This window comes from Tamandua tetradactyla, chromosome 18, assembly GCF_023851605.1.
Source record: "Tamandua tetradactyla isolate mTamTet1 chromosome 18, mTamTet1.pri, whole genome shotgun sequence".
In the NCBI taxonomy this organism is placed as follows: Eukaryota; Metazoa; Chordata; class Mammalia; order Pilosa; family Myrmecophagidae; genus Tamandua; species Tamandua tetradactyla.
This window is the reverse complement of record NC_135344.1, coordinates 50,398,133-50,412,549: the sequence shown is the minus strand read 5'-3', so window position 1 is coordinate 50,412,549 and position 14,417 is coordinate 50,398,133. Positions and strand designations below refer to the sequence as shown.

Here is a 14,417-nt window from a genome sequence, read left to right as displayed (position 1 = left end):
ATAGAAAATCCCAGGGACTGGTGAACTAATAGAAAAGGATTTTTGTTTCAGGTAGGGGAAAGGAGACCACATTATCCAAACCTAGCATTTGTTTTCATTTTTTATTTGTAATTTTTGGTTCTTTTTTGAATTTTTCTTATTTGGGTCCAGAAGGAGAAGACGGTGTGACGGTAAGATAGCACCTTTTTTGAGTTTCATTGGCAGTTAGAACAATCAAATATGTGGATCATCACCAAAATCTTCTATCTGCAAAGTACAATTTTTACATTATGCTTTTGATGTTGATCTTTTATCAGCCTCCTGTGAAGTATTTGGAGCTAAGCGCAAAGAGGAATAATAGTATTGATCACTAAAAATTATTGCCATCTTCATTTTATCACAAACGAGTTAAAGTGTATTCTATAGGCCTCAAAATATCTTTCAAATTTCTGTTTCTTTTACTGATAGGATGTGGTGATCACTAATTATAATTCTTAGGCTCTTTATTGCTTTCAAACAATATAAAAGCCACGTTTCAATATTTTTTTTTTAACTACCTATCATTTTAATGCTCACTTAACTACTAGAGTAGAGGGGGAAGAGAGAGATTTGGAGTGGGGGTGGGGGCTGGCTCGCAATTCTAAAACAGCTGCTGAAATGAAGCAGATAAGGCTGTTTTCTTCAGGATTTGAAAGTTACACTATATGAAAATATTTCAAATCTCAGAGAAAAATTATGGTAGTTTTTTAAGGAAAAATCTAAAAAGATTATCGATAATAAAAATCCCCTGATAGTCTGTGTATAAGGTAGCATATATATATCACATAAATCTCACACCTCCAGTATCTTGTACTGGCTTTGACTGAAATGATTGCAAAACTCAAATGATAAGACACTATTTACAATAAACTCTTATGAAAGATTTAATTGGCGGCAATCAGACGCTAGCTACTAAGTGATTGCAAGTATTTGAATGTTATCCTACTCCACCGATCAACTCAACGTACAGAAATTGCATCTGTGTTTGATCTGTCCTGCTGAGCACTATCAGCAGCTTGCATCTCTGCCACTATTGTTTTTAAAATGGCTGGAAAGACGTGACTAGTCAAGAGCACTCAGCAGGATGGATTTCACATGGCATATGACAAGCCAGAATTGTCTTAAAAAAAAATTAAATATAATCATGCAGTCATCTAATTCAAGCTGTCTTCATACTTCCACAGAATTATCAAAATTATTCACCACTGAATCTGCATTTAAACTGTGTACAGTGGAAAGATACTGAAATATCATAGTTCTGATCAGTCTGGGCTGCCTTCAAGGGAGCAGAGACCCAGGCATATAGTTGGCTCTGATTGTTCTTCTATTCAGCACCAGCCCATGGGGTTGGATGAACTGAAGATTATCTTCAAAGCAGTTCTAGAAGTATTTTGCTGCCTAACATGAAGGGCCAGCTACACTGAAACTTTTTGTTTTCCTCATTCTTGACTTTTCTATTTAAGATTCGTGAGTTATCTTCAAACAGTGTTAACATCCGAGCCTGGCCTCCTCTATGTTTCTTTTGGTGTAAGTACTGTGTTTATGTGGCTTGACCTCCAAGAGTGCCACCATGGGGGAGGGATTATTCCACTTTACAGATGGAATAAAATTGAGTGAAGAAGCATCATGTACTCTTTCAAAGCCAGGAAGTGGCAGAACCAAGAGAAAACATACAGGTTTCTAGTTGTTTTTTTTTTTTTTTTTTTTTTTACTTTAAATCTAGAGTAGACATGGCCAGAGATATCAGAAAACTATCAGCATCAAGAAGCTTACAGAAGAACAAAATATCTGAAATGACAATAAAAGACAAGAAATGGTGCTACTGGTTAAAATTTCAGTAAAGATCCAGTGGTTTACTATTGCCCCAGAGTCAAGCCCAACACCTTGGTCAGCACTCCAGGTCCCCAGGATCTAACTCTAGCTCATCTGGGCAGTTTGCTCTAGTAACTGTTCTTTCAGCACATCCCACTTTTATGCAATAGCAACTTTATAAGGTTGTATCCTTTTGAGAGAGGTCTTGATTCTCTACGCATCGAATCTCACCTCTCTCTCAATATTAAACTTGGAATTTCTTCCATTGTGATGCTTTTCTGGCAACCTCAAGCAGAATAATAATAGCTCACACTTACTGAATTCATTACTTGTGTGTTGTGTGTATTATAAATCCTTTAAATGTATGATTTTCGTAATCCTCTCAATAGTCCTATGAGAGAATATGGTGGGTTAAAGAAATGGCCCCAACTCTCCACCCCGCCTCCTATGCACACCCCATTGCAATGTGACTTTGCTGTTCATCAAGGGTGGGGTCTATTTCCCCACCCTTTGAATGGGAGCTGGTCTTATGCCTTGCATTTTTTTTTTTTTTTAACATGGGCAGGCACCAGGAAATGAACCCGGGTCTCTGGCATGGCAGGCAAAAACTCAGCCTGCTGAGCCACCCTGGCCCTTATGCCTTGCTTTTTGACCAATAAAATGTGATAGAAGTGACTTTGTGCCAATTCCAAGCCTAAACCACAAAAGGCCTTATATGCTGCCACTCTCCCTCTTGGAACCCTGCCAGCTGCCATGTAAAAAAGCCCAGACTAGCTTGGGGAAGGATGAGACCCCACATGAGCCAACCACTCAGCAGCTGACCTGGTAACTGAACCCAGATGCCTGAACACATCCGGGCGAGATGGAAGACCTAGCATAACCCAAATCACTGCCCCACAGAATCCTGAGCCAAATAAATGGCTGTTGTTTCAAGCTATTAGGTTTTGGGTTGATTTGTTCCATAGGAAAATTAGATGATAAAGGGAGGTACTATTATTATGCTTGTACATATGAGTAAAATGAGGTACAGAGATTTCAGGTAATTTTCAGGGTCACACAATTAGTGGACAGTAGAACCGAGTTCAAACCCACACAGCCTGACTCTAGAGATTACCCTTTCAGCTTTACTGTCCACAAAGGAGAGTCCTGCCTACTGTGAACTTTCATTAATTTATTCATCAAAATATATAATTTATTAAATAACAGAAAGTGTGCTAAAGACTGAGGATACGACAATGAATAAAACTTAATTTCTGCCCTCAAGGGGCTGACATTTTGGTGAAGGAGACAAGTAAGTAAATTAGGCACAGTAAGTGCAAGATTTCAATGAGAGATAATTATTCTAATAAGAGTATGTACAAGGAAGTACTGGAGCAGAAAGAAGTGGGCCCTTAATTTCTTTATAGAAGTTTTTGTCTGTAATACTTTTTTTGACACTTATAATTTACTATATTACGTTGTTAGTTGCTTGTATAGGGATGTATATCTTATCATTCCAAGTAGATTATAGGCTTTAAAGGGAGAAAGAGCCTGGCTTGGTGATACCTTCCATGGTACATAGTTCAGTACCTTGCCCATAGCAGTTACTCAATAAAGATGTTGATGGACTTATTAAAGGGGAAGCTTTAAATTTATCAGGGAAACAGTATAAAGAACACCGATTTCACAATCGGTGGCTGTGGAAGGCATTTGACTAAAGTGATGATAATCAATCTGATTGCACTGATTTAAAAATTAATAAAATATTTATAATATTGTGAATTGAAATAACATCCTGGCCACAGCATATAGGCAATTAGAACTGGAAGGAACCTTAGTGAGTGCTTCCTTCGAACCTTGTCAGCTATGGCAACCATCACCTAGCAAAACTTTCTCAAAAAAATTGAGGACAAAGTAGTTACTACTGTGGAAATGTTAATTAAGCTACTAAACCAAGGGAGCACAGAGCATGGATTCTGGAAGCAGAACCACCTGGGTTTGAATCCCGGTTCTGCCACCTCCCAACTGCATGACCTTGGGCAAATAACCTTCCTCTGCCCAGTTTCCTCATTTGCGAATGGGGATGACAATAATAGCGCCCAGCTCATAGGGTTTTATGATGTTTAACTTTTAGTAAATAGGGCTTAGAACAGTGTCATACACAGTAAGCACTATGTGAACATTTGCTAGATAAAAAATAGTGAGCTGTAGCAGATGCACCCCAGGAAACAAAGATGTTCTTAGTCTTAACCCATTCCTGTGGGTGTACGCCCATTGTAAACAGGACCTTTAGAAGATGTTCTCTTTAGCTTAGATGTGCTTCCATAGAATGAGGTTGGGTCTTGATCCCGTTACCGGAGCTCTAATAGAAAAAAGCCACAGAAAGGAGGAGGAAGCAGGAAACCTGTGGAACCCGGAAGAGAGAGGGGGGAGGACGTTGCTACGTGACAGTGTATGGGGCAGCGTTACCAGCTCAAGTAAGTTTTTTGGGCACTCACGCAGTATGAATGAAGCCCTTTTATTTCTTTCTCATGAGAAAGGGCACTCGTGAGGACAGGTGCCAAGCAAGTGCAAAGTATGGGAGCACGCAGGTTCCTTTTATCTTCGTCCCCAACACAAAGGCGTCCCTCCCTCGGTTCACCATTGGCTGGCTACGTAGGGGTTACAATCTAGTCTCGGAAACTAGCTAATCAGAAAGTCAGTTTTCTATACCTTATTATCATAATTATTCATTTATTTTTCAGCTGGTCACAAATAAAGGTATGTTGACTCCTACCTATTTGCATATCTGATTGCCCTTATATAGAGGGGATGAATCGAGTAAATTTTATACCCTAAGCACCTATCATAGTCTAGTAAACTTAATCCTTCACTACCATATGCTGACGTGGTTCCAGGGAAATGTGGGCCAGGTTAGGAGGTTGAGACTTATAGACACTTAAACAAAGGGGCGTCCATATTTCCTTATTGGAGTCGGAGGAGTCCGCCATCCTTACAGCAGGAAAGCCAAGGACCCCCCCACCCCCACCCCCACCCCCAACTCTATGGGCCCGGGAGGAAGCAAGCCTTCTAGCCTCTGAATGCCTGAGTTCATAAATTCCTGTTGTTAAGCCAACCCACTGTGTGGTATTTGTAGTAGTAGCCAGGAAGCTAAGACAATAGAGAATCATCTTCTTGGTTTTCCTCTTATTTTTTCTTTTCTGCAGACTATGCTTGGTGCTCATCAAAAAAAGAAGGAATGAAGAAATCTATTCTTTTTTAAGGTTGTAATGATTCATGATGCTATTCAAGAGGCAATGGATCACATTAACAAAAGAGCCACTATTTCTGGCATTGCTCTTTAATATTTTGATTATGGTTTATTTGTTCATCTATAGTTATAAAAACCACCACCGTTTTACCTTTGCGGATAGCTGGCATTTTATGCACATGCCTTGGGTAATTAAGATTTTTTTTAAAAATTAAGGATATTTATTATTAGTGGTAGTTGAACCACAGGTTGGAGAACATGTCCCTGACTCTGAAATGCAGCGTTTTGGCAACAGGCCCTCCTGCCAGTGATGAGATGAGAGGATGCTTGTCATATTTCTGCTTCTGTCTCTGACATTCTTTTTGACTCTGGACAAATCACTTTACTGCTCCAGGTCTAATTTTACCATATTTGCATAGAAGTAGCATTTTCTTCCTTTAACTACTGTATAGGGTTTCATTGAAGAGAAGTGAGCAGAGTAAATGTTTGTCAAAGTACAATTGAGAACGTTCCGAGTGATTTGTGGGATAAGCTAAAGTTTTACAAAGTAGAGGAAAGAAAAAAGCATACTTCTACCCTTGAAAACTGCCCAGAGGCTTAGGACCATAGGATTTATCCATTTGTTTTTGTAGAAGTAATCAGATGCGAGAAACAAGTCAAAACTGTGGAAGTATTTGGAGTGTGTTGACAGAAATTATATCTATTTACAAATTATTTTATACCCATCAAAAGTTTTCAAAGACATGGAGTTTATTGGAAAGTATTTGTTTTGCTGTAGAAATGCCATATTTTGAATGATTGTTTAGAAAAGGCAGATCCTCTTTTCTATGAGCAAGACAATGCAACTTTATCATTAAGAGTTATCAGCCAAATTTGCAAATTATTCTAATCACCTTCTCCACCCTCAAATTTTTCTTTTATTTGTGGCAATAATTTTTCTTTTTCTTCCTTATTCTTAAAAATGAAGATGTATATTGCTGCTTTGGAATATTCACTAGCACATTGAAATTTTTTATATTTAATGGAGAGGAATGATTTGAGTTTCTTAGTCAAATATCTATATGCTTAATTTCAAGTATCTGTATATCATTGCAAGAATATATCAAATTGACTTAAGTTCCAATTTCCTCTGACAGGCAAGATGCTCATTCCTCGAGGTATACATTTATTACTATTCTCTGCTTTAGCATTAGTGCAAATTAGTGTTGATTTGCCTCATCCTTTTTGCCATAACCTCCTTATTCCTCTATCTCACCCTAGTGTACCCTATTTATTTCTACTTTATTGTTTGTTTTATTTTAACACATTTCATAGTATTTCAGTAAAATTGTTCAAATTCTTCAGATTCTATGCATTAATATTGTTGAATTACTGTCTAAATTTGGATAAATTTTGGGAGTCATTGGTTGAGGTAAAAATTATTAAAGGATTCTGTTGGGCATTTTATTTTATTTTATTAAAGGCAACCAACTAACTAAAGGTTATATGATCTCAAAATCCAACAGTAACATGCAGTCACTGCTAATACAACATACGTCTGAATTAGAAACTTTTCATTTGGTTTTTACATCTTACGGAGTTCAACAGTAGAGTAGAACATGGGTTAAGATAAGGACTGATTTAAGCCTTCATTGGGGACTTAAATTATTCTTGCAAGAATATTTGCTCCAGTTTTATGTGTATTAATTTCCTTGGCTTTAACAGCAGTCAAAAGAAAGCAAATGCTTCCAGAGAGATTGTCAAGAATATTCTTGTGTAATACACAGATTCCTTGAATTCTTATCTTTAAGAGAGGCTTTTATCAGGGAATCCCCTGATACTGTGTCAAACTTTACGGACACCCAAATCAATAGGCCATGCCTTTGATCATGAGGCTTACTCTTGTGAAGCTTATGTAGGTACTACAGAAGCTTAGACTACCTATAGTCATGCCTAAAAGTTTCTTCCATAGGACCTCTTTTGTTTTTTAGACGTGGCCTCACTCTCTCTAAACCCAACTCTGCGAGTGAAATTATTGCCCTTCCCACTATGTGGGACAAGACATCCAGGGGTGGAAGTCTCCCTGGAGATTCATCACAGGGATGAATCCAGACCTGGCACCGTTAGATCAACAATTCCATCCTGACCAAAAGGGGGAAAAGAAGTGTAATTAATAAAGTATCAGTGGCAGAGAAAGTTCAAATAGAGTTGAGAGGCTACTCTGGGGGTTGCTCTTATGCAAGCTTCAGGTAGTCCTTGCTACCTATCATAACCTGACAACTTCAAACCAGGACCATTCCAGCCAATCCTAAAGAACACCTAGGGCAATATATAAGGTTCCACAAGGGTTCCAGGCACTAGAGTAACTTTCCAGAAACCTACAACCTCCAGATGGGTTCCTGGTCCAGATAAGTCCTGAAGTCTAGCCCAGCCTCTCCAGAACATCAGATGGTTCCATCTTCCTACCCCATATCAGTGACAGACCCTTCCAATATGAAAAATTTAGAATTGCCATAGCCCAAACAACCCTAAAGAGAGGGATGGAAAGATCAAAGGTGATGGTGGAGTTAGTCATAGAAGTTAGGACTTAACAAATGAATATGAATGCTGAATCATTAAATTGAAAACTCTTTTAGTCTCCAGTATTTTAGAGCAGCTAGAAGTAAAAACCTAAAATTGTGAAATGGTAACCCATGTCAGACTCTGAAATATGTTCTACAACTAATTGTGGTGCTATGCTTGGAAATTTATAGCTATTTTGTATATATGTTATTTTTCACAGAAAAAGAAGGAAAAAAGTTGATTGTGATGATAAAAAAGTACTTAAGCCCTCTATATTCTGGAGCAGCTAGAAGGAAAAATCTGAGAGGATCTTATGGTAGCCCATGACAAACTCTGGGATTGGTCCTGTAACCATTTGTTGAAGTGCTTTGAAAACTTGTTTTTTTATTTCTTTGCTTTCTATATATGTTATACTAGACAATAAAAAAAAGTAAAAAAAAAGAGAGCCTTTTAATTGTAACTGTCCTCTAATTTTGAAACACATATACTGTTGACATGAAAACTTACAATATCTTTGAAAAGGTTAAAAGTTGTCAGTCACATCTTATATGTAATTGTACCCTTGCCCTTTTATGTGCATTTGTCATCATGATCATTTTTAGAACGTTTTGCATCACTCCAGAAAAAGAAATAAAAAGAAAAAAGAAAAACTCATTGATCCCATACCCCTCCCTCTCATTAACCACAAGTATTTCAATCTATTCGATTTATTTTACCCTTTATCCCCACTATTATTTATTTACTCTTTATCCATATTTTTAAACTCATCTGTCCATACCCTGTAAAAAGAGTATCAGAAACAAGTTTTTCACAATCACACGATCACTTCTGTAAAAGCTATATAATTTAGCTTTCAAGAATCAATCGTCTTCAAGAATCAAGGTAACTGGAACCAGTTCGACATTTTCAGATATTTCCTTCCACCCACTCCAATATACCGTAAACTAAAAAGGGATATTTATATAATGCATAAGAATAACATCCACGACAACCTCTTGACTTTGTTTGAAATCTCTCAGCCACTGAAACTTTATTTTGTCTCATTTCTCTCTTCCCCCTTTGAGCAAGGCTTCCTCAATCCCATGACGTTGGGTTCCAGTGAATCCTAGGAGTGCTGCATGTCCCATGTAGTGAGGAGGGCAGTGAGTTCACTTGCCAGATAGAGAGAGGTCACATCTGAGCAACAAAAGAGGTTTTCTGGGGGTGATTCAGGCATAATTATAAGGTGATTTGGCCTATCCTTTGCAAGCATAGGTTTCATAAGGGCAAACCCCAAGATCAAGGGCTAGGCCTATTGATTTGGTTGTTCCCACTGCATGTAAGAATATCAGGGGGCGGGCCACGGTGGTGCCTGCCCATGTAAAAAAAAAAAAAAAAGAATATCAGGAATTCTCTAAATGGGGAAGTTGAATATTTCCTCTTTTCTCCCCACTTCCCCAAGGGGACTTTGCAAATACTTCTTTATTCATTGCACAAATTACTCAGGAATATATCATGGGATCACATTAACCTGGACAAACCAACAAGATCTCATGCCCAATTCAACATTCCATGTAATTGTGATGTTCAACTAAACTGACCATACCAGTTAAATTAGATAATGGACTACCCAAAATATAAATTTTGCCATCAAATGAACATCTCCCCTTTGGTCTCACATAAAAGTTGAAGTTTTAAAATATGGACAATATCATCCTTTACGTATTTGAATCTATCTTAGTCCTATCCAGATCAGCTTCAGTCATATCTCTAGTCAAAGTCTGATCCCTTTTTCAACTTTATTTAAACATTTCCTGCATGGGGTATTGCTGACTTTCATAACTTCTAAGCTCTAACTCTGATCTCAGGTGTCACATAAATACCCAGAGCTGCTGGAAACAACTGGGTTATATGCAAACAGCTCTGTATCTCAGAATTTAGAAATAGTAGTTACAACTCCTAAATATATGTGACTGCTGTAAGAACTTACAACCTAGGACCCTTTACAATAGGCCCCAACCTGATAACCCACGCTCTCGGCTTCAATTAGTTAGTCCATATGAGTGAGGCATGTAATATTTGACTTTTTGTGTCTGACGTTTCATTCAACACACAGTCCTTAAGTTTCATTCACCTAGTTGCATGTCTCACAACTTCATTCCTTCTTGCCCTTAGTTTCTTTTTGACTATGATAGTTTCTCACTTTCCTTGATTTTGATAACCTTGACAGTTTTGGGGAGCAATGGTCAGATATTTTGTAGAAGGCCCTCGACTGGGATTTTTCCTATGTGTTTCTCATGATTAGATTGGAATTGTGGGTTTTCAGGAGGAAGGGCACGGTGGTAAAGTGCCGTTCTCATCATATTATATCAAGGCTACGTACTATTAACATGACATATCACTTTTGATGTTGACCTTGATCAACATCAAGTAGATGGCTGAAGTAGATTTTGTAAAGTACTTTTCCCCTCTTCCAGCTCTTTCCATACTGTACTCCTTGGAAAGAAGCCCACTCTTGAGGAGTAGGGAGTTTTGCTCCAGCTCCTTGAGACAGAGTATCTGTATAAATCATTTGACATTCTTCTGCCTGGGGAATTTGTGTATTCTCTCCCATTTAAACATGTATTCAATCATTTGTTTACATCAATATGGACTCATGGATATTTATTTTATCCTTTGATATATAATCTAATACTACTTTATTTATTTTGCTGCTTGAACTGTTCTGGCTTTGACCATTGGGAGCTCTTTCTCAGTTGGCTCCTGCATCCCTTTCACATACCCCCCACCATTATTTTTGCTGTTGTTATTTAAGCACTTTTTTACTTTCTCATATATGAAATTCTCTAGGATCATCTTTATGTATTTCCTGCTCCAGACATAGAATCAGCCATTTCTCCAGAAAGTGGCTTTCTCAGCTGACAGACCTTATACACATCTATACTTACTTCTATATGTAACCATCCATATCTGTATTAAATGAAACATGAGTTTATAGTGATGTATCCAACTCTAATCAATCACCAGTCAAATTTATTTTTCAACTTAGGAGGGTTATATGGAAAACATATGAGGAGAAGAAAGAAGAGGCGAAACAGTGTCCCTACTTTGGGGTTGCTGTAACTCTAGACCTCATTAAGCCCTCTTCAGAATGTAAAGAAATACTCTAATAGAGGAACAATTTCCAGATTTGCTATTTAATAGGGTTGCACTTTAAACCCTTTGGGTAGCATGGAGACAATGAATATTTGCAATCAAAATCTATTTTCAATACGATAGGAGAGATGTCAGGATCCTTTAAGAGATGTGAGCTCTCAAGTCAACCTTAGAGGGAGGCATCAAACACAGACCTCTTAGGAGGAGGCTATAATAAAAAAGCATTTCAGCCTAGATTGAACTTGCTTCTATAAGTCATTGTTTTTGATGACCGCTGGAAGTTCCTATAACGGGGATGATTAGCTCAGGTCTAATAGCGCAGTGCCCAGTGGGAACAGAAGGAACAAATATGGGGTCTGGAATAGAGAGAAATGGATTTGAGCATCCCTTCATCATTTATTGACAATAGACATAGTTTTAATGTCTCTAAATCTTAGTTTCCTCATTTGAAAATAGGATAACACTAATTCCTACAGCACCTATTTTTGTAGGGACAGCACAATGGTCAAGAAAGTGAATATTTGTGAAAGTCATTTGTAAGCGCTAAAAACAATGCAAAAGTATTATTATTCACTTCTTTCAGTGGGGGTAGATCATACTCTTGTAGTTAGTTGGAGGCAGGATAGGTTAAGAATGTGGATTCTGGAAAGAGATTGCTTGGCTTAAAATCCAAACATTATCATTGACTAATTATATGAAATTAGGCAAAAAGCTATCTCTCAAAGATCTAGTTTTCTTATAGGCAAACCAGGGTTCATTTGTCTCAAAAGCTTCAAATGAAGATTCTGTGAGAATATGCTTTGTTCATGGAAAACAGTCAATACCAGTTTAGCAAATGCCAAACAATTGATTCACAAGGGAACTGAGAAATAAATCTGTCACCACATTAACCTCCTTTGAATTTCAGTTTAATCATCTTTGGGGTAAGAAGGGAGATTGTGTGGTTTCTAATGTCCTTTCCAGCTCTAAAGTTCAAATTCTGCAGCTCTGTTTCCTTGAAATACTGATTGCTATATGGTACGGGGGCTCCCACTTCATAATGCAGAGCCCTCCTAAGTTCTCCTGGACTAAGCAGAGACACTGGACCTCCCAAGTTAGCTACAAGGAGCCACAAATAAACCACCTCCCAATTCAGTGAGCCTCTGTCCTCAGAGGAGTTCTTACACTGGGAATCTAAGGAAATTTAACCCTTGCTTGCATGAGCCCCTTCGAAGGCTCTGGGAGAGGTCCTAGCAATGTATAAAATTCGCAAACATAAGACATTTTAACTGTAGTCAAGATTGCTGTATTTGAATTTGACTTTGCCCCTTGTTTATTTAAGTTGAAAAGTTCTTAATCTTTGCATATAGACATGATGACTTGATTTGTGCATATGTGTGTGTTTGTATAGCCATGTATGTACATGTTTACATACATTCACATCTACATATGTGTGTGTGTGTGTGTATATATAATATATGTAATCACTGCTTTTGTGTTATTTGTAATTTACCCATTCTTGGAGAAAATGATCTGTCAAAATACTGTCTTAGGATCTATTGAATAGCTTTAGTTGAGCAAGAAATATTATCTGTCTCCTGTTACCTATGTGGATTCTGCTATTTAGGAATATATACTGATGGTTGTTCAGTAACTTTTTGTTTATTTCCCAAGAGGGTGGCTCAGGTGGCAGATGTTCACATTAAGCAACTAAAAAAATTTACTTTTGCCCTCTAAATAATTCAAACAGGACAACACCAATCCCCAGAATCCAAATTCCTGTTCCGTTCTGCCCTGAAGCAAGGAGTGAATAGCAAGAACATGCTTTAGGTGAATGGACTTAAGGAATCCATCTCTGGGCATCCAAATTGCAAATGGTGGCAAATGAATCTGAATTGCAGTCACCTACAGGGTAGTTGATGATTCTACCCTCTAACAATTTCCGATAAAACCAACATGCTATCTAAACAGCCTAGTCTGAAATTAACTGGAAGCTGTGCTTGTCATCCAACATCCTCTACGCATTAGAGGCATTCTCATGTTTTCTCTCCTATATACCCTACTAGGAAGATATGCAGTTCCACTATAAGGACCCAAGGGTAGCTTAAATAATTTCTGAAGTTATAGCTTTCATGCACTTACTCTGCCAAAGAGAATGAATTTACTACATGGAATGACACTCAGAAAATCGGGTCTTCATCCTAAGTACACAGATATATAACAAGCCAAAGAGTGGTTATAGACTCTGATCTATTAAGCCATTTTTCTAAAGTACCTACAGTCTTTTCATATGAAACAGAAAAAAATCATTAAATCTATGGTTTGCCAGACAATTACTTTGTCAAATCTCCAGAAATTGCATAATAGATTGTATACATGCATCAAACATGAGCAGCAGAGGAGTATAACAAGCTATGTATTTCCAGTCCACTTGCTCTTTCATCCAAACAGTAGCTTTTGTTTTCAAGAACAATTCTATATTCTTTGTGAAAGCTTTCATAAAATATGGGTATACATTTATCTATTATCTAACTAAGTAGAAATAATTGAAACACTTAATATGCACAGTAATAGAGAAACGCACAAATAACTTCATTATTAATGTCTGTTGATTATTTATGTTTTCAAATAGGCAAATGTAGCTGCTAATATTTTCATCATGCAAATCTATATGTATATTTTTGTTTTACCTGTTTATTGGCAGATTTACAGTCCACATTATGGGCATTTTTATGGCTTCACACACTTATTTGCTAAGCGCATAACCAGGGTCAGTTTACAAACTGGCTAGTATGTACTCAATTTGATTACTTTGTTACCTTTCTGAGCTTATTTTCCTTTTGGAAAATTTAACTGTATGATGAAGCCCAGTAAATCTTTACTTAAAAATTCCAAACTTTAGATTGATTTCAGCAGTGAGTTTGTATTGATCTCAAAAGCCTTGTGTTCCTAACTAAAAACTAATCTTTATTTCACCCTTTAGTGACTGCAGTCATAAATATGCTCACTCCTACCAGTGTAGAGTGGATTGATGGTTATTGGAGATTGGGGCTTCCAACTGAATCTGGGAAACCTTAACCTTTGGAGGACAACATGAAGGCATTTACCCCTGTCAGCTGTAATCCCTACGTCCATTTTTGACATTTACCTGAGTGTTAAAGAGGAGGCAGAGCAGGGGCTGGGAAATAAACTCCAGAGATTCCACTTGGCTATTAATCATGGAATGTTAGACTGACCAATGTGTCCGACCCTGGCCATCAGAGTCACCAAATGGCACGGACTTGCCGCTTCACGGTGGAGCGCGGTTAATGCCTACTGGGGAAGAGCACTGCTGACTGCCTTCAAGGAGGGACTTATTGCGTTGTTAAATCTATCTGTCATTATCATTCCAATTTTGCTGCATGGATGGAACAAACATTTTGCGAGATCTAATTAGTAGAATAAAAAAGTTAAAAAGGAACCAGAGCAGAATTTGTCATCAGGGATGATCAGTAACATCAAAGGCAGCAGCAGCAGATGGTGGCTGACAAATGGCAATGATATTTGTAAAGCAGTGTTTCTCAAAGTGTGGTCCTTGGACCACCGCAATCACAATAACTGTCTGGGAGTGCAAAGGTAAAGTTTTGGTGGGGGTGGGGGATGGGGATGGGGTGGAAGCCAGGAGTATGAACTTCGACCAACACTCTAAGTGGATTCCACTTGC

The 14,417-nt window shown here is 37.9% G+C and overlaps 1 long non-coding RNA gene across 1 annotated transcript; it reads left to right on the top strand.

Annotated features, from left to right (window-relative positions):
• The first annotated feature begins 3,957 nt into the window (after positions 1 to 3,957).
• LOC143662184 (uncharacterized) lies at positions 3,958 to 14,165 on the top strand. The gene is made up of 3 exons (XR_013165213.1): positions 3,958 to 4,286; positions 5,016 to 5,072; positions 13,698 to 14,165. It is a non-coding gene; the product is annotated as an uncharacterized LOC143662184 (long non-coding RNA).
• The last annotated feature ends 252 nt before the right edge of the window (positions 14,166 to 14,417 follow it).